Source organism: Pinus tabuliformis, chromosome 3_1 (assembly GCF_031772625.1).
Source record: "Pinus tabuliformis cultivar Carrire ecotype Pingquan chromosome 3_1, CPIR1, whole genome shotgun sequence".
Classification (NCBI taxonomy): domain Eukaryota; kingdom Viridiplantae; phylum Streptophyta; class Pinopsida; order Pinales; family Pinaceae; genus Pinus; species Pinus tabuliformis.
Window position 1 is genome coordinate 421,249,243 of NC_142301.1, and position 26,987 is coordinate 421,276,229.

The window sequence follows — 26,987 nt, forward strand, 5'->3', positions numbered from 1 at the left end:
GGTGAATCAGTATTATCAATCAATAAAACTTTTTCATCTCCATAATTATATACATATGTGCTACTTCAATTAAGGGAACCCACGTGTATACGCTACTGTGTCTAATGAAACTAGCATATATCCAGAATACTTATGATTTAGTTAATCAATTAAATGTTGATCTTTAGTTAGTGCATCAGAACTTCATTAACCACATGTACAGTAAGCAGGTGCAGTAAAACAGAACAGATCATCACACACAAGAAGAACACATGAACACCATGATATAAGGTGGAAACCCAATGTGGGTGAAAACCACTTGCTGCAAGTTGTCTCTATCTTCTTTTAATAAGAAACTTGATTTTACAATAGTTCTGTACTGGTGCAGTCTTATACTAGTACGCAGGCTTCTACCTACAGAGGGATACAACCCTCTCTCATTTTCAGACTCTACTGGATGGGAGCTACAACCCCCTTAGCTCTTGCACTAGTTGATCCATTTACTAGTACGTAGGTGCTTGCCTAATGAATGCTCCAATATTCACTTGTTCTCTAGCTGCTACTAGAAGGGAGCTACCACCCCCCTTTGCTCTTGTACTAGATAATGTACTAGTACGTAGGCGCTGGCCTACAATCTCCTTTCATCCTCTAGGGACCACATTTCATACATTTTCAGACTGGATACTCCTGAAGCACAACACTATAATCTGAAGGCCACGTTTCATCCAATTTTCATATTGGGCCCATCAATATCATTGAAGCACAAAACAATCAATACTAGTATCATCAATTTCTGAATTACTGAAACACTAAAACCCTGTCAAAAACATAGTCACCAGAACACAGTGCAGACAACAAAACTCTACAATAACAATCAGACCCAACTGCAACTTCAAACATCATACTTCATAATGTATACGCTACTACGATGAATCAAACCTGTGTACATACACACTTTCGCCAAAGCCAACCCGTGTATAGATCTATAAATATTCAATCATGACTTGTAGCTATTTCAAACTTAAATTATACTCAGTCTAGAACATTACATGCATCAGTATGCAGATCTAGAATAACATAATCAACGATATAGAGATAGTTCATTTGAAACCATTTGATCCCGATCTATCCTTAGATCTTGTTCTCCATCAACCGATGAGATTCCTCCTTAGCTCAAATCAAGAAATGCATCATCAAGCCATAAACTTCATATTGGATCTCATGCTACATCGGATATTCAAGAGTTTCTGAATACCCTTGCCTAATGATCTTCCTCTCCTTTTATAGTCTTAGGCCTTACTCAATACCATTGTCCAAAACCATTGAGAACCAATACTAGGGACCCAATACCTGGGTTCAACACTTTGGATGCAATACCAAGGACCAAAACCATAGGTATAAATACCACAGACCCAAAAATAAGCTTTCCCATATGTATGCGCTTTTCCATGCATGAAAGTGCGTGCATACGCATACGTGACTTTTGATCATAAATCCTGCATGTATACGCTCCTTTGTATACATGAACCTGCGTGTATACCCTACTTCGTATATAGTGAACCTGCATATACACGTGACTTGGTACATAGTGAACCTGCGTATAACCTGTGTGTATACCCTACATGGTATATAGTGGACCTGCGTATATACTCTGAGCCTGCATATATACTCTTCTTCTTCATTCTTTGTAGTTTGATCATCAATTCTTTGCTATTGACCTGCTGCACTATGATATGTCATCTGTGTGATTTGCCATCTAGGACAACACTTGTCTCATAATGCCAACAATCTCCCTCTTTGGACTTGATGGAAAAGCTAACTTGTCACACTTAGAACTATCATCTAATTCCTTTGAGTTGTCCTGCATTCCATGCATTCAGTCACATCTGATATCTCTTCTAAAGATTCATCTAGTTATAAATAAGTGAAATGTTCTTCTATGAGAGGCTTGCCATCAAGTACAACACATGCATCATAATGCCAACAATACCCCTCTTTGTACTTGATGGCAACAACACCAAATCACTCTCCCCCTTTGACATCAAGGGCAAAGAGCGAACCAAGATATTCGCTTTCCTAGATTAACATTCTACTGTCCATACTACCCCTGAGTACCTGCTGAAATTTCTGAATGAGCTCCCCCTTTGTATATGACAAGGTGTACTAATCTGTCCATGTTCCCTTTGAGTACATGTTGAAGTTTCTGCTCTTGCTGAATTGTGATGTCCATGCTCCCCTTGTGTGTAAGCAAGATCTGCAAAAAGATGTTCTACAAGAAGAATGACTCTATCATAAAAGACCTTCCTATCACTATGGACTCATACACACATCCATCTCCCAACCAAGTGGGAATTGACTCATCTCCCCAACCAAGTGGGGATACATCAAGATTTACACATGATAACACAAGAGAATTACATCATTCATCACAGGCACAGTGGGGAAACCAAAATAGGCCATTACATGACCTTGACAGTAAAAGAAATACAAGACTGAAATATTTCATCATCCTTCTTATGCCTAGAGGGGTTACAAATTACATCATGTGACCAGAAGAGATTTCATCAAATGAATACAATAGATAGAGACACACTATTACATCATGAGTCTTGATATGACCCCTTACATCAGACCATGATAGTCAGTAGCAACTATCATACACAATGTATGATATGCTCCATAAGCATTTGTCAACAACATCTAGACCAGCAATCATGTTCTCCCTTTGTACTTGTTCCATCTGTGCCAGATGGTCTCTATCAGGCCCATATCAGACTCTTCTCATCCTGAGTTTGGCCCATTGATTTCCTTCAAATTAACATATACACGACTGTATCCACAGAAACATGCATATATACGTGGATGTCCCTCATAAAACTTGCGTACAACCACTTCCAGATCAACAACTTGTAAATGTCGTGTAACAAGGTATGTCTACATATAGATATCAACACATCATCATCATCTCTCCAACAATGCAACTTTGAGTAATCATTCATGTATCCAGCGCTATGTATCTTGAGCTCAAGATCTTTTGTCAAGGCTTCTTTATATCATCAACTTCAACAATCCTCATCCACATGAGTACCAAGAACTATAAGAATCATGCATCATAACTATATTATATGATCTTTATACATATGATGACAGGAGCATATGAGTGACTCATCATCAAGTAATGAAGCTGTGTATTCAAGCTTTGTACTTCTCCTTATCCTTATGAAGATCACCATGTAAGCATCATATATGCACCATATAAGAATCAATCCACAAATATGATCTGAATATCAACTATGTAACCCCAAGAATCATATGAGATTTTATCATGGACAACTCATAACCACATCTTAGCAAGATAAGCATCATCACCAAGGACCATTAACTATAATGCCAACAATGCATTATTAAAGGCATATGCTCCCCCTCAACCTGTGCCATCTGCTTACTGTTAGATCTGATCATGCATATATCCGCAATAAGTATCAAGACATCATCATCATCAATTTAGGATCAAAAAACAACTTACAAGTATCAAGGCATTTCCACACATCCTCAGCAGACTGTAACTATTAACCAATAGAGCATATAATGGACTGAGTCATGTCAGACCCTTTTTCTGAGCATGTCCCCAATGCTTTTCCTCAGACTGACATATACGCGACTTTGAAGTGTCTACCTCACATATATACGTGACTTCCCTTTATGAAACTTGCGTATAGGATTCAGGACACTGAAGTTTTACACTTTCAGCTCCCCCTGAGTCTGTTATGTCTGTGTTGTGTTGGGTCTAAGTATATTGTGTTGTGCCACATCTATCTTACTGTACTTCCTCTTCCTCCATATCTTCAAGCGTAATGATGTTTTCTCCTTTTCGTATGGTGCCCTTACTTTGTTCCTGCAGTCCTTTGCTATATGTCCATGCTTGTTACATGCATAGCATTTTACATGTTTCATATTTCTTCTGTAGCAATCAACAGCTTTGTGACCAAACATGTTGCAAGAAAAACAATATCCCAGAAAGTACTTGTAAAGTGATGATCTTTCTGTGTGATGATCTTGAGCCATTCTTCTTCTACATCTAGCTGCAACATGTCCAAGATTATGACATACATAACATTCAACATTATGCATTGGAGGAGTAAAAGATTTTCTTTGAATAATTTATTTCCTTGGCGGTTTTCTTCTCATCTCTTCGTTGTGCATTTCAGATTTCTCATTAGAGTTTCTTGCCTCTCCTTGTGAGCTAGATTCACCTTCAGTGGATTCATAAAAACCAAGACCAGTTTTGATAGCAAGAGACCTTTGGCTACTAAGAATATCATCCAAGATCTTACTACTATCTTGAAATCGTAAGAGCTTATCCTTTTCTTCTAATTTATCATTTAGAATATTTACCTCAACCTGAAGATGCTCTTCCTTTTCATGATAGTGCTTCTTCATGTCTTCTTCAGCTTTCCTTCCTTCTTCCTACTGGTGCCTTAATTCAAGAACTTCGTTTTCTTGTTTTTGGAGTAGATCTTTATTCTGATTCTTTGATTCTTCAAGATCTTCCTTTAGTAAGCGGATCATAGCTTCAAGCCTTTCATAATAACTGGATCTATCTCTGAGTTTCTTGATGATTGAGCTCCTTTCATTGACTTCATTTCTTAATGATGTCAATTCATCCTGCAACTTTTGACGTTGATCATCCTTGTTCTTGAATAACTTCCTTACCTTGTTTCCTTCCTCTAGTTGAGCTTTTAGTTTGGTAGCTTCTTCTTTGAAGGCACATTCCCTTTTGTTCAATAAATCTTGTTGATCTCTAATTTTGTCTGTAAGCCTTTTAAATTCTGCCTCTATTTGATATCTTTCTTGCTGACCCATAAGTGCAAATTCAGTTGTTTCACTATCACATTCATCATCTTTAAGAGGTTAAATAGATGTATCACCAGAGGATAACAAATTCATACCTGATAGATCTTGTTCATCTTCATTCTGAAGTGATTCTGAGTCTGATGTGCTCCTTCCACATATTCCCCAATCAATACACCCACTGTCATAGTTCTTCTGAGATGCCTTCTTCTTCTTAGGTGCTTTCTTCTTAAGCTTCTTTCCCATAGATCCACTGATATCCTTCAAGTGATCAAGCTTCTACCAAAGGCCCTGCTCTGAAACCAATTGTTGAAAATAATACTGAGAGTGGGGGGTGAATCAGTACTATCAAATCAATAAAACTTTTTCATCTCCATACTTAGATACATATACGCTACTTCAATTAAGGGAAAGCGTTGTGTCTAATGAAACTAGCTTATATCTAGAATACTTATGATTCAATTAATCCATTAAATGTTGATCTTTAGTTAGTGCATCAGAACTTCATTAACCACATGTACAGTAAGCAGGTACAGTAAAACAGAACAGATCATCACACACAAGAAGCACACATGAACACCATGATATAAGTTGGAAACCCAATGTGGGTGAAAACCACCTGCTGCAAGTCGTCTCTATCTTCTTTTAATATGAAACTTCATTTTACAATAGTTCTATACTGGTGCAGTCTTATACCAATACACAGGCTTCTACCTGCAAAGGGCTACAACCCTCTCTCATTTTCAGACTCTCCTAGATGGGAGCTACAACCCCCTTAGCTCTTGTACTAGCTAATCCATTTACTAGTACGTAGGTGCTTGCCTACTGAATTCTCCAATCTTCACTCATTCTCTAGCTGCTACTGGAAGGGAGCTACCACCCCCTTGCGCTCTTGTACTAGCTGATGTACTAGTACGTAGGCGTCGGCCTACAATCTCCTTTCATCCTCCAGGGACAATATTACATACATTTTCAGACTAGATACTCCTGAAGCACAACACTATAATCTGAAGGGCATGTTACATCCAATTTTCATACTGGACCCATCAATATCATTGAAGCACAAAACAATCAATACTAGTATCATCAAGTTCTGAATCACTGAAACACTAAAACCCTGTCAACAACACAATCACTAGAACACAGAGCAGACAACAAAACTCTACAATAACAATCAGACCCAACTGCAACTTCAAACATCATACTTCATAATGTATACGCTACTATGACGAGTCAAACCCACGTACATACGCGTTCTCGCCAAATCCAACCCGCGTACATACATGCTTTCGCCAAAGCCAACCCGCCTACAGACCTATAAATATTCAATCATGACTTGCAACTATTTCAAAATTAAATTATACGTAGTTCAAAACATTACATGCGTCAGTATGCAGATCTAGAATAACATAATCAACCATATAGAGATAGTTCATTTCAAACCATTTGATCATGATCTATCCTTAGATCTTGTTCTCCATCGACCAATGAGATTCCTCCTTAGTTCAGATCAAGCAATGCATCATCAACCCATAAACTGCATATTGGATCTCATGCTTCATTATATATTCAAGACTTTCTGAATACCCTTGCCTAATGATCTTCCTCTCCTTTTATAGTCTTAGGCCTTACTCAATACCATGGTCCAAAACCATTGAGAACCAATACTAGGGCCCCAATACCTGGGTTCAACACTTCGGATGCAATACCAAGGACCAAAACCATAGGTCTAAATACCACAGACCCAAAAATAAGCTTTCCCATATGTACGCGCTTTTCTGTGCATGAAAGTGGATGCATACGCATACAAACTTTTGATTAGAAATCCCACATGTATACGCTCCCATGTACGCGCTTTTCTGTGCATGAAAGTGCGTGCATACGCATACGCAACTTTTGATCATAAATCTTGTGTGTATACGCTCCTTTGTATATATGAACCTGTGTGTATAACTTGCATGTATACCCTACTTGGTATATAGTGAACTTGCGTATATACACGACTTGGTACATAGTGAACCTGCGTATAGCCTATGTGTATACCCTAATTGGTATATAGTGAACCTGCATATATACTCTGAGCCTGCATATATACTCTTCTTCTTCATTCTTTGTAGTCTGATAAACAATTCTTTGCTTCTGACCTGCTGCACTATGATTTGTCATTTGTGTGATTTGCCATCAAGGACAACACTTGTCTCATAATGCCAACAATTGTTTTTCCTTTCTGCCGATGTGGTGCAAATAATCCTGTACAAAGATGCTCTAGGATGGGATATTGTACAAAATGACACAACACATGTCATGTTTACATTTAGCGATGCTGACAACTATGAATGTAATACGTAAATGACATATACTTGGGTTTCTAATGGCTGCAGTTTATTTTACATAAATAGTGATCAATGATGGGATACATCATATTGAACATATGCACTATATTTTTCTTTTGCTATATTAATACAACTATTTTTTCCTTACTGACAAAAAAGAGACACATAAAAATATGTATGAGATTTCATGAAGAAACACCATTTCGATCTACCCAATATCCAGTAGCAATATCAAATACTGAAATTGTAAAAAACCCTTCCTCTTAATAGTTGGGCATGTAAGAGATTGGAGGAGCACTTGATATTTGTTTCCTTTAATCATTCATTTGGATCGTTATTGAAATTTGGAAATTCATTACAAACCTTGGGTGCTCATTCTCTTGACATGCATCATTTTCACATTTTTTTTGTTTCATCTGCAAATCAATCCAGTTGATATTCATGCAATGTGAACTCCCTTTGTAGTTTAACACTTACTCTTAATTCCACATTTAGCTTTTGCATGCAATTCCCTTGGAAATTTCTCATCTACACACTAGATCCATCTGGACGCTAATAAAATGATCTCCACCTAAAGCTTTGGGTGCACAACCATGCACTCAATAAAATAATCAGAGATAGATAGGCAACCCTGAATTCACAAAACCACCCAAAAATTCTACAAAACCATGTCTAATTTTCCATATTTGATTGAATATAACATCTTGAATAGTTAGTGTTCATCGTGATAGTCAAGATTAGCATTTTGTTTCCTTTGCAAACTAGCACCTCATGTGAGGGTATACCACATTAGTTTTCATTTCAAAGTTGTGTTTTTTATTATTGGTCTAACATTGTAGTTTATACCACATACAATGCATGAATATAATCCTTTATATATATATATAGCATTTGGAATTTTTGTATTTGGAAAGGATTTGCAAGTAGTCTGACTCATCTCTTAACAAAGCTCAGAGAAACTAACGTGTATTTTCAGAGTTTCCATGTAAATTTAATATTTTTTCATATTAATGTGCCAATATTATTTAATGATACACAATTATATTTATAGTTATAGTGTACTATAAAGAAAATTAACCATTACACTGATTTATGCCTTCTTAATGTATTCATTAGCCTAACATTGTATTTCTAATCTAAACTTAATATTTTTTTATATTAATGTGACAATATTATTTAATGATACACAATTATATTTATAGTTATAATGTACTATAAAGAAAATTAACCATTACACTGATTTACGCCTTCTTAGTGTATTCATTAGCCTAACATTGTATTTCTAATCTAAACTAACTATTGAAGTGCATGTTATCAATTATTTACCTCAACATTTTGTATGTGCTTTTGTTTTCAATCCAAAACAATGTCACCAAGTTGTTATCTTCTTTTAAGATATGGTGTCTTCTATATTTTCAGCTTCATTCCTTAACTTACGAGGTTAATGGTATTCAAAATTAAAAAAGACCGTTAACAGGCCTTTAATTATGAGCTTTATTTTCTACTGATTTAACATATATTCCTAACTTTGTCTTACATCGCCCTTTATTTTTCTTTATAATTTCTCAAAACCATTTGATAGACTTTTAAATATGTCAAGTATTTCATTGAAAGCATGTTTAGCTATTTATACATGCATTGTTGATTATTATGATTAGCTTCCAAAACTTATTTTGTTGGATATTTTTTCTTGTATGCCTAAATGCTAGTTTAGGAAAAAAATAATCTTATCTTTGTCCAATTTCAAGCTCCGATATCGAGAGAAAAATCCCTTTAATGTGTTCACATTAACTTGAGAGTTGAAAAAATACCTTAGCATCCTCAATGAAGATGGCTATGTTTTATAGCTCCAATATTGAAAGAAAAATCCCTTTAATATGTTCACATTGACTTGAGAGTTAAAAAAATACCTTAGAATCCTCAACGACCATGTCTATGTTTTAGAGAGGAAAACACATTTTCTACGACTAAAAAAATTATTCTAGCATAAGTATTTTCTTTTGAAAATATAGAGAGCTAGAAAAAGTACAACAGAAATTTTATATTGCATTTTATTGATCCATTAGTTACATATATATAGGACATAAATCACTGACTTCGACACATCTAGATCACAACTACAACTCATACATAGTAAACAAAAACATCTAGATTGACTCCTTGTGAATGATAACAACAACTAGACATGACATGGAATCATTACATCCAACATCCTCCATTAATGCTTACATTGAAAACATATATTACAACAACAATATGATATTTGTCTAACTGGTCTACATCAACACACACATCCACTTTGGAATCTCACAAACATCACTCTTTCTTCACCATCACATCTTTGAGCTATCATTTGACCTCCATTTAAAATGTACCTATCTATAACCATCATTGATGAACTTTGTACAATTGAAGCTTCTTGACCACCCCCTTACTAACATTGTTGATACTCTCCAGTGATAGATCTCACGATCAATTTCAACACTCATTACAAATAAAAACCATCGATTTGTCTTGCTAGATCTGCAAAGTCTTCCTCAATCAGGTCATTACACATACCACTAATAGAAAAAATGGGATATGCTCACACAAAGGAAAAAATCTATTACATACTACAATTCACACAAATACATCACATATTTATGGTGCTTGTAAGATCCAACCAATTCCAAATATGAATAAGAAGGTTGATATATTCTCTCAACATCCACCTACAAAATGGAACCAATTGTAAACTAAACATGAACTATTTTCCAAGTTTCTCCCTTAATTCTTACATGGACAATTATAATACATGTTATAACAATAAAACCCATCTTTGCCTGACTGATCTTCATTAGCAACTCCACCCACTCTGCAATCTTATAGACTCCACTCTTTCTTCCTCCACATCTTCGAGCTTACCTTTCGACTCATTTAAAGTACACCTGCTTCTAACCATCAACGATGAACTTTGAAAGATCAATAATATTAACAACTAGGCTTGTTAGGGTTTCCGTGATAAGTGTTGACAAGTAATGAACCATCCTATGGACCAATCACCATTTGTGAGATATTTCTCTTTCGGCTATCAATCCATTGTTAAGTAGATGGTCTGAATATTGAATTTGTTCAAAATCTGATCTAACAACTTGACCTATTTCACACACATGGATCTCGTACTGTATCCTGTAGCGATTGTTCAAGGGTTTCCAAGTGCCAAGAACAACAAACTGTAACAGTATAAACAAAATAAAACTAGTGATGTGTACAAGGGTTTATGAACACCAAGAACCACATTTCAGTTATGAAACAATGTTCAATAATTGACTCTCCACCTTTTAATTTTAAAACAAAAAATATGTTGCTCGTAAAATATAAATAAATCTAGGCTATTAAAATATATAAGTAGTTTTGGATGCCTCTCGCAATGAAAATTGAGCAAATGCAGACTTGTCCATATAATAAAATGACCCAAATTCCCACCAGGAGAAAACTTCAGGAAATTCAATCTATCAACACGTGCTAGAAAATTGCAAGGATAATCCATGATGGTGGTTGGTTTTCCAAGAAGTGATGAGGTAAATTATCCAAATGAAAGTGAAAAATTCCATGAAAGCCACCAACCAAAATCTTGAGCTATGAGGTCATTGAGGATTTGCATGTTTGAGACCTTTCGTGGTCCAGATTACATTTTCATTCACAAAACTTATCATTTCTGAAGGTATCGAAATTAAAGACACTTTGTTGTGCTTCATCTTTGATATTTACAAACACTTAACCCAGAGCTTCCTGTTGAACCGATAATGGGTAATCTACCAATATTTTTGAAGAATTGATTGTAGCAAGGTGTCACGGTGGTAATGGGTTGAAAAAGCATTCACAAATCATTTAGACGAGGTACCATTTTGCAATTTTGAAATTTCCAAAGGGGAAGAGGCTAGTATAGATGCTACAGGAGATTCAGTATAAAAGAATGGTGCTACAGGGAAGCAATGGAGTTACTACTGCTTTCAAAGATCAATGGTTTTTTATTCTTTCAAAGTAAGTCTGTCAATGATAACATTGAGAATAATAAGGGTAAGTTGGAAATTGTAACTGTTGAAAACTCTTAGTAGGGCCGAGTGATGCTCTAGACCCATAAATAGAAACAAACCAGATGTGCTTCTCCACTAACAATAAACAACGATCTTTCATGGCTACATGATGTTCAATTTGCACGTCTCCTTGGGTAGGCAACACACCACAGATTTATTAACACAATGGAATATTAGCTCTACACAAAGAAAGGAACATCTTGATTATACAAATATTTCATGAACACTCAGTGACGACTTCTGCTCTGGTCACTACTTCGAATCATACCAGAGGGAGACACTAAAATAATAGAAAAAAAAACACTCAAGCTAACTATGTAAGAAACTTTAGGAGACATATATTCTATATTTATTGCTTTGAATCTATTTTGGGAAGTCAACCTTTCATTTCTTTTGACATAAGGGGGGAGGTGGGGTGGTTTGGTTATGGGTTGGAATAGGTGTTATTTAAGAAAAATCATTTTAGAGTATGGATTCGAGACTAGGGATGAATGTTTTTTCTATGGAGTTGGGCATTTCTAACATAATCTTAAATATTTATCGGCCTCATTCAAATAGAATGGAGTTCTGGGATCATCTTTTCTACTCGTCCATTTAAAAATCAAATAATCTCATTTCAGGAGGAGATTTCAAATTTTCTTTCAGTGATGTGGAATCTTAGGGTCCCAAAGCAAGGCCAAATTCCTTTACTAAATATTTTTAGAACATGATAAGTAGGATTAGGATGGTGGATGTGGACCCTATCACAATTGTTCCCACATGGATCAATAATCATATGAGGGAAGACAGAGTAGTGAAGGGATTTGATAAATTTATTATATCTGAAACCCTGACGGAAAACTTTAATCTCATGAAATAATGGGTTGAAGAAAGGGTTATCTCGAATCTCTCCTCAATCTTTTTGGAGATCAAGCGTGTTTTCTAGAATCCATCCAGTCGATTCAAAATGAAATCAAATTAGTTAAAAGAAAAAGACTTCATAAACCTTGTTAGATTTAATTAGAAAACCAATAATTCCCAAGAGGATCCTCGTTAGGAGTTCAAATCCATAGAGAATCAATTACAGTTGTTCTCTCGTAGATAAGGGGCATTATTGGTTTTCTAATGCTATATGTTTGGAATGTGGGGGCTTGGACAAGGGGTATCCCCTATCTCACATTTTGTTTCTTCTTGTAGCAAAGGGTTTGAGCTACATATAAACTATTTCCTTTGTGGTATATATTAATGGCTCGACCTTTTTCCACACACAATGAGGGCTTAGAGAGGGGTGCCCAATCTCTTTCTTGATGTTTCTTCTTATAGAAAGGGTTTGAAGTAGGAATGGTGTCCTACAAACAAGTGCGGCTTCCATTACATTTTTTCTCCATTTCTAATCTCTCCATCTATTTTTGTAATTAATTTTTCATCCTATTTTTATTTCCTTATTCTACTCATCCCACCAAGTTTTAACTATTTTTTCTTTAATCTCTCTTAATATGAGATATATCATGGAGTAAGTATTTGGAATCTTATGATTGATTGATGTCTATCCACTTTTCCGAACTATTTAGGGTGAACACATATCTATTGAAACATGCTCACTAAAAAGATTATTAATTACATCAAGATTATAAAATAGATAATCTTGTGTCTATTTTGTAATAGGGATTAGAGGATTATAATTTAATTATAAATTATTGCTGTGTGGATGGTGGAGATTTAACCTTTACAAAAGGTTGAAATTTATCACCCAACTAGTTATGTCATGTTTCCCTTTATAATAAAATTGATTAATTAAAAAAATGGCATATGGAAAAGTTTCATTTAAATTGAGTTATGGTTTTTTGGGGATGTTTTATTGATAAGTTACCATATTGGGTCATGGTAGTGTAACAAATCCTATTTACCAAATCTCCAAAAGAGTTAGCATAAATCTCTATTGTTAAGAATCTTAGATATTGTTTATTAATTTTTTAATTTAAACAACATAAAATATATGATGAAATAAGTGTTTTGATATTTATTATGCATTACTTCATATATGTAACCATTTTTATGTTAAAAATAATTTAAACTTCTAGATTTATATATTGTTAAGGAATGTGTTTATAAAAAATTGTCAATAACATAAATTTATTTTAACTTTTTATTAAATTAATAACATTAAAAATCAAGTATTATCTTTTTAATAAAGAAATTAGAAAAAGTATATTTAATAATCAGACTTAATATCCCCAAATACACTTTGTTGAAATATAATTGTTTAATCGTAATTAAAATAAAAGGAATTTTAAATTTTATAAAAAGCATATTAAATTTAAATTAAATATTAACACTATTTTAATAATTAGATTTAATATGAAGAAAAAGATGGATATAATATTTGGGCCGGATCTGATGGTTAGAGCTCTGGGCGAGGGCTTTGCGTTCTAGGGTTTTGGTGTTCTCTGCAATGCCAGGTCGTTATAGAGAATTGAAGACCTACAAACACTGATGGCATCATGACTTTCTCATTCCCAACTAGAGCGTTCAGAACTTCATGAACCCCCCAAGGGGAGGTCACAGTGCCTCCCCCTCTAGACAATGAAGGGTGACAAAGGAATAAGGAAGGTGACAAGCCAGCAAACTAGAGTGAGGACGGCACGGATCTGAACTCACAACAGGAAAAACAGGATAACAAGAAACAACCCAAGGTCAGCTCGACAACATGCAACCTCGTAGCCTCTGAGCATCCGAAGGTAGAACTTCCAAGCCACAGAATCAATGATCAGATACAGTATATTAGAGACCATGCTCTGATAGGAAAGTTCATAGGACTATGGTTGACTGAGAAGGTGCTGCGGGGAAGGATAGCAACGAAATGGAACCCAAAGGGACATATAATCCTGCAGCTGGTGACAAAAGGGTTCTTCACAGCCATTTTTAGCTACCTGGAGGATCGGAATAGGGTGCTGGATGGAGGGCCTTACTTCTTCAATGCCGTTGGCCTGTGTCTCAAAGGATGGGTAGAGCGCTTCAACCCTGATAAGGAGGATCTCAATTGGGCTCTAGTTTGGATTTGACTATACTCACTTCCAGTGGAGTATTGGGATGAAGCTTCCCTACAAGAGATTGGAAATGTTCTGGGTGAATTTATAAAAGTTGTCGAGGAAACAAAAGTCCACAGATACACCTCCTTTTCTCGTATTTGCATCTACAAGGACCTCAACCAGGCACTCCCGGATGCTGTAAGTTTATTCCATGATGATATTGAATGGGTTCATCTGATTGATTATGAACATGTGCCATTTAGATTCCGAAGATGTCATGCCCCGGGCCACTTATTTAGGGAATATCCTTTAACTCAAAAACCTTCTCCCTCATCTGGACCTGATTCGCCTGAGGCTGATGGCTTCACCAAAGTAGCCAATCGCAGAAAAACCCACAAGAAACTGGCTTCAAATTCTAAAAAGCCTCAAGCCGCTTCCTCGAAGCCTTCAACGAGCAATAGCTTCGAAGCATTAGCTCGCCAAAATTACCCAATCTCGGAAACTCCCGATCCCCCAGAGATGGAGATGATGAAGGAAAAACAATCGAAGTAGGCAGACTCCAAAGAACTACAAGCAGATCCTATACTCAAAGGTGCCTCATCCTCAGATAAGCAAAAGGTCCGAGCATGGAATACTCAAGGAATGGAGGTGGACAACTTACAATCTAATTCCAAAATAGCAGAAGAACCATATGAGGAGTCAAATGATTCTCAGATCATGGAGGAGGAAACAGTGGCTATAGATATTGGGGAACTGGACATCCCAAGCCTAGAGCAGGCATGCAATACAAACAATTTTGACAAAATTCCAGATCGAGAACTTGAGAATCTGTAGGAGATCCTATCTCAGGCGCAACGACAAAAATCTTTAGGTATTCATACTGGCAGCTCCTGGGATGGAAGATTCATTACCAAGGATATAAAAAAGCATGGAAGGAAAATAGACCTCCATCGAACAATCAAAATAGGAGAAATGCTAGTGCAGTCAGGTAGGTACTCCAAGCTAACCAAGTATTATAACTCTGATCATAATCCTTCCTAATGAAGTTAATATCATGGAACATAAGAGGGATTAATGGCCCAGGGAAAGGAAGAATACTTAAAAACATGATAACGCGAGAAAAACCTCAAATCCTTTTCTTGCAAGAAACCAAATGCAATTCAAATGCTCTGGAAAGAATTGCAACAAAAGTATGGCCAAGGAGTCTCACTGCTGTAGTGGATGCCGATGGGGCATCTGGGGGCCTTGCAATCCTATGGGATGCCCGATCTATTAGACTCAACAACATCCATGCAAATAAGAACTTCCTCCAAGCAATTTTTCACATCATTGGGACAAATATACACAGGCTCTTAACCAATGTATATTTTCCCCAAGAGGCAATGCATAAAGCAGAAATCCTAAACACCCTCTCTGTAATCAACCTTAATAGACCGCACCCTTTATGGATTTCTAGAGGCCACTTCAACATGATTACTAGGCTGGAAGAAAAAAGGGGAGGCAAAAGCAGAGAAAATCAGGAAGGGAAACCCCTAAAAGACTTCATTGAGAATAACTGGCTTATTGACTTGCCTTTCAATAATGGTCTATTTACATGGAGCAAAAGGAGAGTAGGGTCGCAATAGATCGCTTCTCGTTTGGATAGATTCTTACTTTCAGACAATGCTATTCATATCGATGGAGACTTTGCAACTTCCATCCCACCTCTCTCGAGATCTGATCACTAGCCCATCTCCCTTCAGTGGACGCGTCCTCGCAACCTAATCTAAATACCGTTTCGTTTTGAGGCTTTCTAGATGTCTGATCCAGATTTCCACAACTTAATCAACTTGGAATGAAACAATTTTTCCCCTCCAACAAGTTCAAAGATGTTTCAATTTTAGCAGAAGCTAAAGCATCTTAAAATCAAGATCAAACGATGGAATCATACTCCAGGCTCAAAGTGCCCTTGAGCTAGATATGAAACATTTGCAGTAGAGGATTATTGTTGAAGGTCGTTCAGAGGACCTGTCAGAATAGGAAAAAGCTATTCAGGTGCAAATCTTAGAAAGGGCTTAGCAGGAAGAAATGTTATGGAGGCAAAAATCAAGAATAAGGTGGCTTAAAGATGGAGAAAAAAACACAAAATGTTTTCATAGTACCAGCATCCAACGCAGAATGACTAACAACATAACTGGCATTCAAAATGAGCAGGGAGTCAAAGTGGAAACGCATGAAGAAATTCAAAGTGAACTCCTAAACTATTTCAAGCAAGTGCGTCACAAGCCAAATGTAGATAGATTGTTGGCCATAGAAAAAAATTACTCAAAATATTCCTAAAATTATTTCAGAGGAGCATAACCAACTTCTTCTCAAGCCTGTAGACGTACAGGAGGTGGAATCAATAGTTCATCAGTTGAGAGCAGGGAAAGCACCCGGCCCAGATGGATTCACCTCCAGCTTTTTCCACACTTTTTGGGATTTGATCAAGATGGAAGTCTGGCAGGTGGTTGAGGAATCACAAACCTTAAGACGGATGTTTCTGGGAATGAATGCAACATTCCTCGCCCTAGTACCCAAGGTGGATCAGCCTAGAACACCTAAAAAATATAGGCCTATAGCCCTGTGCAATATAATCTACAAGATAGTCTCCAAAATCATTTCCTCCAGACTCAAATTGCTGCTTCCTCTCATCATCTCACCTGAGCAGTCTGGATACGTCAAAGGTTGGCAGATTACGAATGGTATCATCCTAACTCATGAAATAATTCACTCCCTGAAGCACTCCAAGAAGCCAGGTATGCTCCTCAAAATAGATCTTTCAAGGGCTTTTGATAGCTTAAGTTGGATGTACATTAAAAAAGTTCTAATTGCTTTCGGCTTTGCTCCTCCTTGGGTTAGATGGGTTATGAGTCTCATTTCCTCCTCTTTCTTTTCTGTTCTGGTTAATGGCATTCCCTAATCTTCTTTTCATCCTTCTCGGGGAATTCAGCAGGGAGACCCTCCCTCCCCATTCTTGTTTTTCATTATGGCAGAAGGATTGGGCCGAAGCATTAAACTAGCTCAGCAATCCCAAAGTCTCACAGGCTTATCCTTTCACAACTCTTCAACCTTCATAGGCTAGAAATTTGTTGATGAAAACTTGATTTTTGGGCATCCTTTGGACCAGGAAGCTAGTCAACTCAAATCATTACTGACAGACTTCTTTGAGGCCTCAAGAGCATCTATGAATAAATCCAATTTATCTCACATATTCCTTTTGCATACCCCTGCTATCACTCAGGCAGCTATCGCCCGCATTCTGGGATTCTCCATTGCTAACCTTCCTTCCAAATATTTAGGAGATCCTTTCACTACCTCAGCCCTGAAGAATTCTTCATGGAAGATCCTCTTAGAAAAACTGGAGGCTCGCCTTCCCTCTTGGACTCATAGATCTTTAAATATGGTGAGTCATCTAGTCCTCATAAAAGCAGTTCTTCATGTTATACCGCTATACCTCTTCTCCATCCTTGCAGCTCCCAAATGGGTTCTCAAAGAAATCAAGCATCTACAAAGATCCTTTCTTTGGGGCAGCACCGGTCACAAGCACAAATGGGCTCTTGTCAAATGGGACACTGCATGTCTTCCAAAGAGCGGGGGCGGTATTGGATTAAGGGATCCTTCTCACAGTAATGAAGTCATGGGAGCTCGAATTTGGTGGAAATGGCTGACTGCACCTCTCACCCCCTGGGCTTCTCTTTGGACAGCTAAGTATGCAAGCAACTGCCCAACGGAGGAACTAATAAGAATATCAGAAGTTAGCATGGGCTCCCTAATATGGAACTCGGCCAAGCAACACAGAAGTCTCATTCAGCAGCACAACTTTTGGGAAGTGAAGAATGGCAACACTGCAAGGTTTTGGGAAGATTCCTAGAAGTAGATGCCCAAGTTAAAGGACTAAATTTCTCATATGCAACTTCCGGAGCAGGATATGCAATCATATGACAAGGTTAAAAACTTTTGGAAGAACTCATCGACCCAAGAGTATAGGGAGTGGATCAAGGTGGATTAGATCTTAAGACAGGGAATGCCACAAGTTCAACAAACTCTAGACACAAAATTAATGAAAAGGAGAATACAGATCTCTGATGAAAGGGATATCCTTAGATGGGGATATGAAGAAAGAGGCACCTTTACTATGAGAGAGGCCTACAATCTCATTATCAAGGAACAAATGGTGAAAGATCCTCTCTGGAGCAAAGTCTGGGACCCTTCCATCTGGCCGAAAATCTCCACCTTTCTCTGGCTCCTATGTCACAACAAGATTCTCACGTGGGACAATATTAGGAAGAGGAACTTTCATGGGCCCTCAATGTGCCCTAACTACAGACAAGAGGAGGAATCCATAAAGAATCTCATGCATTTTTGTCATATTGCACGCAAGCTCTGGGAAAAGGTTGGTTTCCGGTGCCAAAAGGAAGGAATAATTCATGGAGACATCATTGCCACCATGCGCAACTGGGATTAGAATCCTTATCAAAGAAATATTTTAAATTTCTTATGGAAGCTAATCCTGGGCTTTCTCATGTGGGCAATATGGAAGGAAAGAAATCGTAGAATATTCAAGTATCCCTCTCTGCCGCTGGAGAATATTTGGAAACTATTTTGCCAAAATATCGAGGAAACTATTTCTGTCAAAACCTGGTATCAAGAGGACCTTCCTACTATCCCCCAAGAATAGTCCATCTAGGCTAGTTGGAACCTTCAACGGAATCAAGAACAGGTTGTCAAAGGAATGAGGCATCCGATGGGTAGTTCACCTAAGAAGTGGTTACCCCCCCACCATGCATATGTACCAGCTAAACTTTGATGGGGCCACGAAAGGTAATCTAGGTAATTTGGGCTTTGGAGGGATTTTCAGATACTATAAGGGTGCTCCTATTTTATCCTTTTTAGGATCAAAGGGTTGGGATACCAATAATTCGGCGGAATTGGAAGGTCTCCGGCAGGGTCTTATTTTTGCGCAAGGTAAAGGACTCTTTCTGCTTATAATAGAGGGTGATCCTCAGATCATCATAAATATGGTCTCAAAAGTCTTGCAAGGAACTCCATCAAGCAAAGTGAGAAATAGCTAGAGAATGGTCAAATGGCTTGAACTTATTGAATGCTGGCTCTCCTCTCATAGGGCGGTCACTCTAAAGCACATTCGTCGGGAAGGAAATAAAGTCTCAGACTTACTTGTGAACATTGCAGTTGAATGTAGGTTGGATCTTCATGCTGGATCAATTTCCAGACTGGCCATTGAGTCCAAACTCTTGGATTACAAAAAACTTGTGAAGAATGAAATGATTCAGGAAGGAGGGGAACACCCAGATGCGGGTGAATTAAATGACAATTGATGATTTTAGTGACGGGAGAAAGAGCGTGGTACTGCGAGCTGTAGACCAGCGCAACTATCCATGACCATATCTCGCTCAAGAAGGTTAACCTTAAGCAAGGGATATTTGGCCTGAATTCAGTATTAACTGCTCACTCCATCCAAGGCGAGGCTCTTGTTGATATTACCATGGTGATATTGGCTCTCCTTCCCACAATTTGTGTTCTACTTTCTTGTCTTAGGCCTTTTCTGGTTGTGCGTCGTTGCGGCAGAACTGTTTCTACTATCAGAGGCAAGCTCTCGGTTGCTCTTGTCATTAGAATTGTGCTACCCTCCTTTCACTCTCAGGCCTGTTCTCTAAGCTTGAAGTGGTTTCCCGTTGTGTTGTATTGTTTCCACACCATTACTTCTGGTATTGCTGTGCTTCCCTTCCATCGCCTCATCATGGTTTGCCATCGCATGAAAAGTCACTTTAGGGGAAGTCGTGGTGGCCGTGGGCGTTAGAAATATGTTTATTCTATGGATATTACCCTACCTCCTGCTTCTCAGCCCTCTTCTCTAGTGAATTCGCCTCCTCTCAGCCCTTCCCGTAGGTCGATTCCACACAATGCTTTTCAGACTACTCACTTCAAGTTTCAGAGCAGCCTTAACAAGCCAGTTTTCTTAGCCAATATTACTATTGTCTTCTCTGAAGAAGAGGTTCCACCTCAAACTATGGTGCACTTGACGTCTGAGCCTTCTCAAGGTGCTCTTAGAGAGGCGGGACACTAGAGAAGTGAGCAGGTTTTGGCTGGTGGAAGCTAGGAGAAAAGGAATGGTGAGTTGCATGACAAGGGTGGTGCTCCCAGCGACAATCAGCCACCAGGTGGCTGCTCTTAGGGAGCCTTTGTCGTCAGGGAAGGAAATTCCAGTGACACAAATCCCTCGTCGTTTCATCCTGGTGGCAGTGATGTGGGTGACATGGCTAGAAACGATGAAATGTGGTATGGCAACGCATGCCCGGTTGTGGAGGAGCCTCCGAATGAGAATGTGGCGATATGAGGCCACCTGGGACCTTTCAGACTTTACCGGTTTTTTCTGATGGCTTGAATGATTAAGCTCATGTGGTTTTGGATGCAACTCTAGTTCTGCCTCTATAGCATAGCAGTTTTGTTCATCTTTCTTGGTGGGCGGTAGTATGAAGCTCTTATGTGGTTTTGGCCAGTGTATCTGTCTCTATTTTCTAGTCTCTTCTTCTTAATAGGTGGTTATACCATCTCTTCCTCATGATCTTTTTGTTAAATTTTGGTTCCTACGTTTGGTTCCTAGCTCACTGTAACTGGTTCCCCCTTACCTGGGATAGTTTTGTTGCGTTGAAAGCTCTCGGTTGTTCTTGCTTGAGGCCTCAACCCCCTTGTAACATTATTTTGATTTTCAGTTAATAGAATTAGTCTTTACCGAAAAAATAAAAATAAAAATTAGATTTATACAATTAAAAACAAATAATATATATGCATGAACACATTAATATATTAGATTTATTATATAACTAAAAGAAATAATATACATGCATATATGCTTTAATATATAAACAATTGTTTAAAAAAATCTTGATAGAATTATTTGCTTAAAAGAAAAGAGCAATTAAATAATTAGAAGATTATACATATATTATCTTTTTCATATAAAGGAGGGTGTTTTGTTTTTTTATTTTTATTTTTATCTTTTTTACTATTATGAATATAATATTAAAATATTATTGTAGATTATTTCTCTCTCTCTCTCTCTCTATATATATAACTATTCTTAATAATTATATATTATCATATTATAAGTGTTTACAACTTAATACAAGGGAGGGAGATGTTGTTATGTAATGATACATTCAAAATAACAAAATAATATTTATAGCCATAAATAAGATATGTGAATTTTCACATTAATTTTACATCAAATTTTAGATAGAGAGATAAAAATAATTGAAAAGAAGAAAAAAATAATTTATTTTTTAGTATAAAAATATATTTAATTCATTCATTTCTTAATATGGACTTGAAAAATGGCATGTCAAAATAATATTACTAACATTACATGATGTGTAATTTATACTATATTCAATTGATATGTAACATTCAAAACAATCTTATATTAATAACAAAAAAATGTTTTACTATTAGTTATAAATAACATTATTTTATATCAATCTTATATAGAAAAAAATGAATATATTTTTTTTAATTTTTGCTTTATGTACTTTATTCACTTATTAATATGGGGTTCATATATAATATGAAAAAACTATGAAAAAAATAATATGCTTTATAAATTAAATATATTAATATACATGATGAGTAGGAGAATTTAAGAAAGAAAGAGCTAATAAGTTCTCTTTTAATTGGTATGTTGATATGTAACATTTAAAAAAAAATAATAATAAAGTGAAAATTTAAAAATATATATTATTGCGCTAGGAGGTGTTCTACACCCCAGAATATGGTATGTGTGTAGGTTTAATGTAAGTATGTATACAATTTTAAATGTCAACTCAACTAAAAATATAAAAAGTTAAAAGTGATATATGATGAGTGTAAACATACTCTACTCCATTATAGCTAAACTGTGGCCTCTTAAGAGGAAACACATGCTCTTAACCATTTCGACCACAAAAGCTATATAAATAAAGTGTTAAAAGTAATAAAAAAAAAGTTAAAAGTAATATGAATCACTATAAACATTTAAATGTTGCCACAATTAACAATAAAAAGTTAAAAGTAATAAGTAAAAAGTATAAATTAATCTAAAGACCACTATAGGTTATGGGTGTAAATATTTCAATCAATTAGTCATATTTTGATTTTGTTATTAACTTGTGAATAATCTTTTTTACAATACCATGGGCCAATATCATGGCTTATCAATACCACATACCCAAAAACCATAACGTTCACAATCAAAATATTTTATAACAATATGACAAGATTCTTAATCATGGATATTGGTCCCAATTTATGGTGGATATTATTAACTTGTAAATAGGATTTGTTACAATACCATATGCCAATATCATGGCTTATCAATACAACATGCCCAAAAAACATAATGTATTTGACAATCAAAATATTTTATAATAATATGGCAAGATTCCTAACCTTGGATATTCAACCCACTTTACCATGGATATTATTAACTTGTGAATAGGAGTTGTTACAATACCATAACTTATTTCAAAATAAAAATATTTTATAGCAATCTGATAAGATTCTTAACCAATGATATTCACCACCACGTTTACATTGATATTATGAACTTGTAAATAGGCTTTGTTACAATATCATGGGCCAATACCATGGCTTATCATTACCACATGACCAAAAATCATAACTTATTTCACAATCAAAATATTTTTATAACAATATGACAAGATTCTTAACCATGGATATTCACCTCCACTTTACCATCAATATAATTAACTTGTAATAGGCTTCGTTAGAATACCATGGCTTATAGAAACCACATGCCCAAAAACCTTAACTTATCCCACAATCAATATTCTATAAATAATTTATTTTAATTTTTTATATCATTTTTTTAATTAAATCTAAGAGGTGAAAGGTTATAGTTACTTTGAGATATATCTAAACCATCTATTATCATGACTACTAAAGTATTCCCATAGAAATTAAATCAAGGTCTTAATAAAATTAAAAATGAGAATACTTTTATATATAAAAATGTGAAATTTATACAGTATAAATAATATTATAAAGAGCTAGCATGGATCCATATTAACTAAGGATCCAAGAAACGAGAGAAAGCAACATGACTAAAAATAATAGAGTAAAGATAATTCATGATTATTTTAAGTTTTTCATTATTATATTTTCTTTGACATTATTTATCCAAAATATATCTTTAATATCTTATAACGAAATGAATTTTTTCAATTAAAACACATTCATGGAGACAACACAATGGGATAAAATTCAAGAGAGAGTGGGGGGAGAGAGAGATAGGCAGGTGGTTGAGAGAGTGTATGCTTGGGGAATGAGATAGATAGACAAAGTAAGAAAATGACACATAAATAAAAACGTATATTATATAGTATTACATAACTAGTCTAACCCATCTTAACCTCATATCTGTAAAGCTCCGAGAGGGATGAAATATCTCAACGTGAAAATCTTTCCTTATGTTTTGCACACAAAAAAGTGGTCTGTACCTTGAGATATTTGATCCCTCTCAGTGCTTGATATATTCAAGGCTAAGATGGATCTATAATGGTAGTTAAAACATTTGTGTGTTTTGCAAAACCAACATAGATTCTTGTTACTCCAGATCTGTGAATAGTTAGAAATAACGCTTACTATTATATGCAGGTAGATTAGGTTTGCTAGTTTTTGGAGTTTTATAAGAGATTTTATCAAACATAACCTCATAATTTGGAATCCATTGGATATCATGAGCACTTTATTTGTGTGATGTATTTTGGCTTTGAATTATAAAATACAAATAGTTTTATCTTTATTCTATGCACCATTTCTCCAATTTCAATTTCTTTGATGGCATCAGAGATTGTACGAGCTTGACTCTCTTAAGGAAGGGCCCAAAAAGATGTGAGAATTATAATAAACAATACTCTGTAAATAAGTATGTTAGAATAGAACAATGATATTTTTTATGTGAGTTTTCATTTAATCATTTCTGTAGTTAAATTCGTGTTTACCTATTCCTTTCTTGTGAGAAATCCACAACCATATCTATTGGAAGAATTCACAATTACACAATGGATGCAATGGATACATGGATTGGGGAGGATCATATATAGATATTTTAAGGTGAACATGTTGATCCAATCCTTGTGGGCGTTCTGTTGGAGTAGATCCTATGTGAATTTTCGCTTATGGCCTAGCAGCCAGATATGATCATGACGGCATTTAATTGAAGTCTAATTTTAGAATTGAGTCATCCTCCCTTCGAATTAGTGTCGAATTAAATGAAACTAGTAGAAAACTCAACAGATACAGATACCACACTAATCGTGAAGCTAGCATCAGATTGTTTTAGTTGCTTCGGGGATTTGAACTCATCCAAGAGGAGCCTATGGACAAGCCGCAAACCAAGGAAGTGAAGTAAAGATATTTGGATTGTACTAATTAAGAGGGATTTAGAGTTGATAGCATAGTTGGGTCAAACCACCTCATTGGGCGCAATCAAGAAGGAAGGTTGAGAAGTTGGAATTGCAGGTCTTTGAGGAAGGCAGTTCCTTATGGTGAGGGCCAACCCCTACTCTCTCCCAATCTGAGGCCATAGACTTGAGGCGGTCATGTGAGTAGCTTGGTCTGGCACGTTTACGTGTGGGCCAAGTGAGCTACTAATTATGCAAAAGCACACTCTAACATTGGGGTCTATCCAAAGTGAAAAATCAACCACATAAGCCCCACATGAGATGTTATGTGGGTGACATGTGGGGCCACTCCTGATATTGCAAGTTTAATGGGGATAACCTAAAATGGCCTTATATTTCAATCATAATTCGTATAAGAGGAATAATTATCCCCTTGGAAAAGTCTCAACTATATGAATGTGATGGTATTGTTTTATTATATTTTCAATCTAGCTCAAACTTCAGAAATTTTATTACCCCATTTCCATTACCAAACCTTGCAATTCTGGTCATCATAGTAACTACCTACTTCTATCTTTAGTATGGACTAGAAATATTAGGGATTGTGCTACAAAGAAGTATCGGAGAATATGTTCAACATTGGACCTTTGGAGATCAAATATAGCTTTCGGGTAGTGTGATAAATATTAAAACCTAATTGTGGTCTGGGTTTATTTTATTGATGTATATTATTATGATATATGCATATAACATAGTACTAATAATTCGATATCCTTATATCCTTATATTGGTATTCACATACTAACTTGAATTGTATTGTTTCATTTCGACTTCCACCAACAAACTCTAAAACTCAAGCGAAGGTGATGATTTGGTTATCTATTTGAATTTTTTTAATCTAAAAGTTATATGTGTGTATGACACTACATAACAAGACACTAAGATCTAAAAGTGGAGAGGATAAAAATGTTCCATGATAGTTTTGATAGGTCACAAAATGGTCATGAAGAGGAAAGGTTAAATGAACAGCGGGGAGAAGTCAACTCCCCTTTCTAGATGGATACACTAAGAAGATTAAAGAATAAAATAAGGAGTTCCAAACCTAACAATGAAAGGTTTGTCAGAGCACAAGAGAGAGAAATAGGATTGAATGCAACTATTTGGTAATTTAATTGATGTTAAATTACTTAGATTAATTGTCAACTAGTTCTAGTAAACTGATCAAATGTATGTGCACTGTATCTATTAGGAGTCTTTTTCACTCATGCAATTCCTAAGGTAATTTAAGATATTGAAATGTACATGTTTCTCTAAAGTTTTGTAAGTAAATAAATCACTCACAAAAATGGAACCAATTCTATTTCTGTTACTTAAAATAATGATCACACACTTCTTAAAAGAAACTTCACACTTAAAATAAAATCACAGTCACACTTTGCTTGAAATAAGATCACTCACACACTTTCTTTAAAATGAAACCATTCTTGCGTATAAATAAAATCACACTTGCTTAAATGAAAATCACACTTTCTTATAAGTAAAATCACACTTTCATAAATGAAAATCACACTTGCATTCAAATCAAATCACTCTTTGTTATAAACCAAATTTCACCTACAATAAAACCACACTATAAATGAACCTGCTTCAACAAAATGAAATATTAGCTCTAGAAATGAAAATCCTATCTATATCACTACAATGTAAGGCTATTATACTCTGTCCATGTGCACTAGAAATCTTTCTTCTCCTGAACAATGAAATGATTAGGTAACATGTTGCAAAACAATCTTAAACCTATATCTGGCAATGAAAGCTTAAATCATTAAATGAACTTATAGAAATCTACAAGAAACATAAAATTAATTTCTAACTATAAACAAAAGGAAAACCTAAATATCTCGAGGGGCCCTCCTATGATAAGTAGGTGGCACTATAATGCTTTCATGAGATGATCAACCACACATTGAGATCACACAACAAGAAAATGGAATGAAATAGAGTTTGTATAATAAAATTGAGTTTTTACAAAAAAATCAAGTCTGTCTTAGCTATTTCGATAGTCATATTTATAAAACCCTTACGCAATAAATGTTTCAGAGAATTACACCTATACTAATTAACATTAGCTATAATTAAATATAAAATATAAGGTATCATGATCTGTTCATGATTTTCTATCAACGCAGCAAATCATGAGGTGAAAAATATGCATCTCGCTCACTTGATTTGCCTACTACGTTGGTTGACTTATCCTCTGACGAAGTTGCCAGAGTGCCTTCTTTATCGATCCAACTTCTG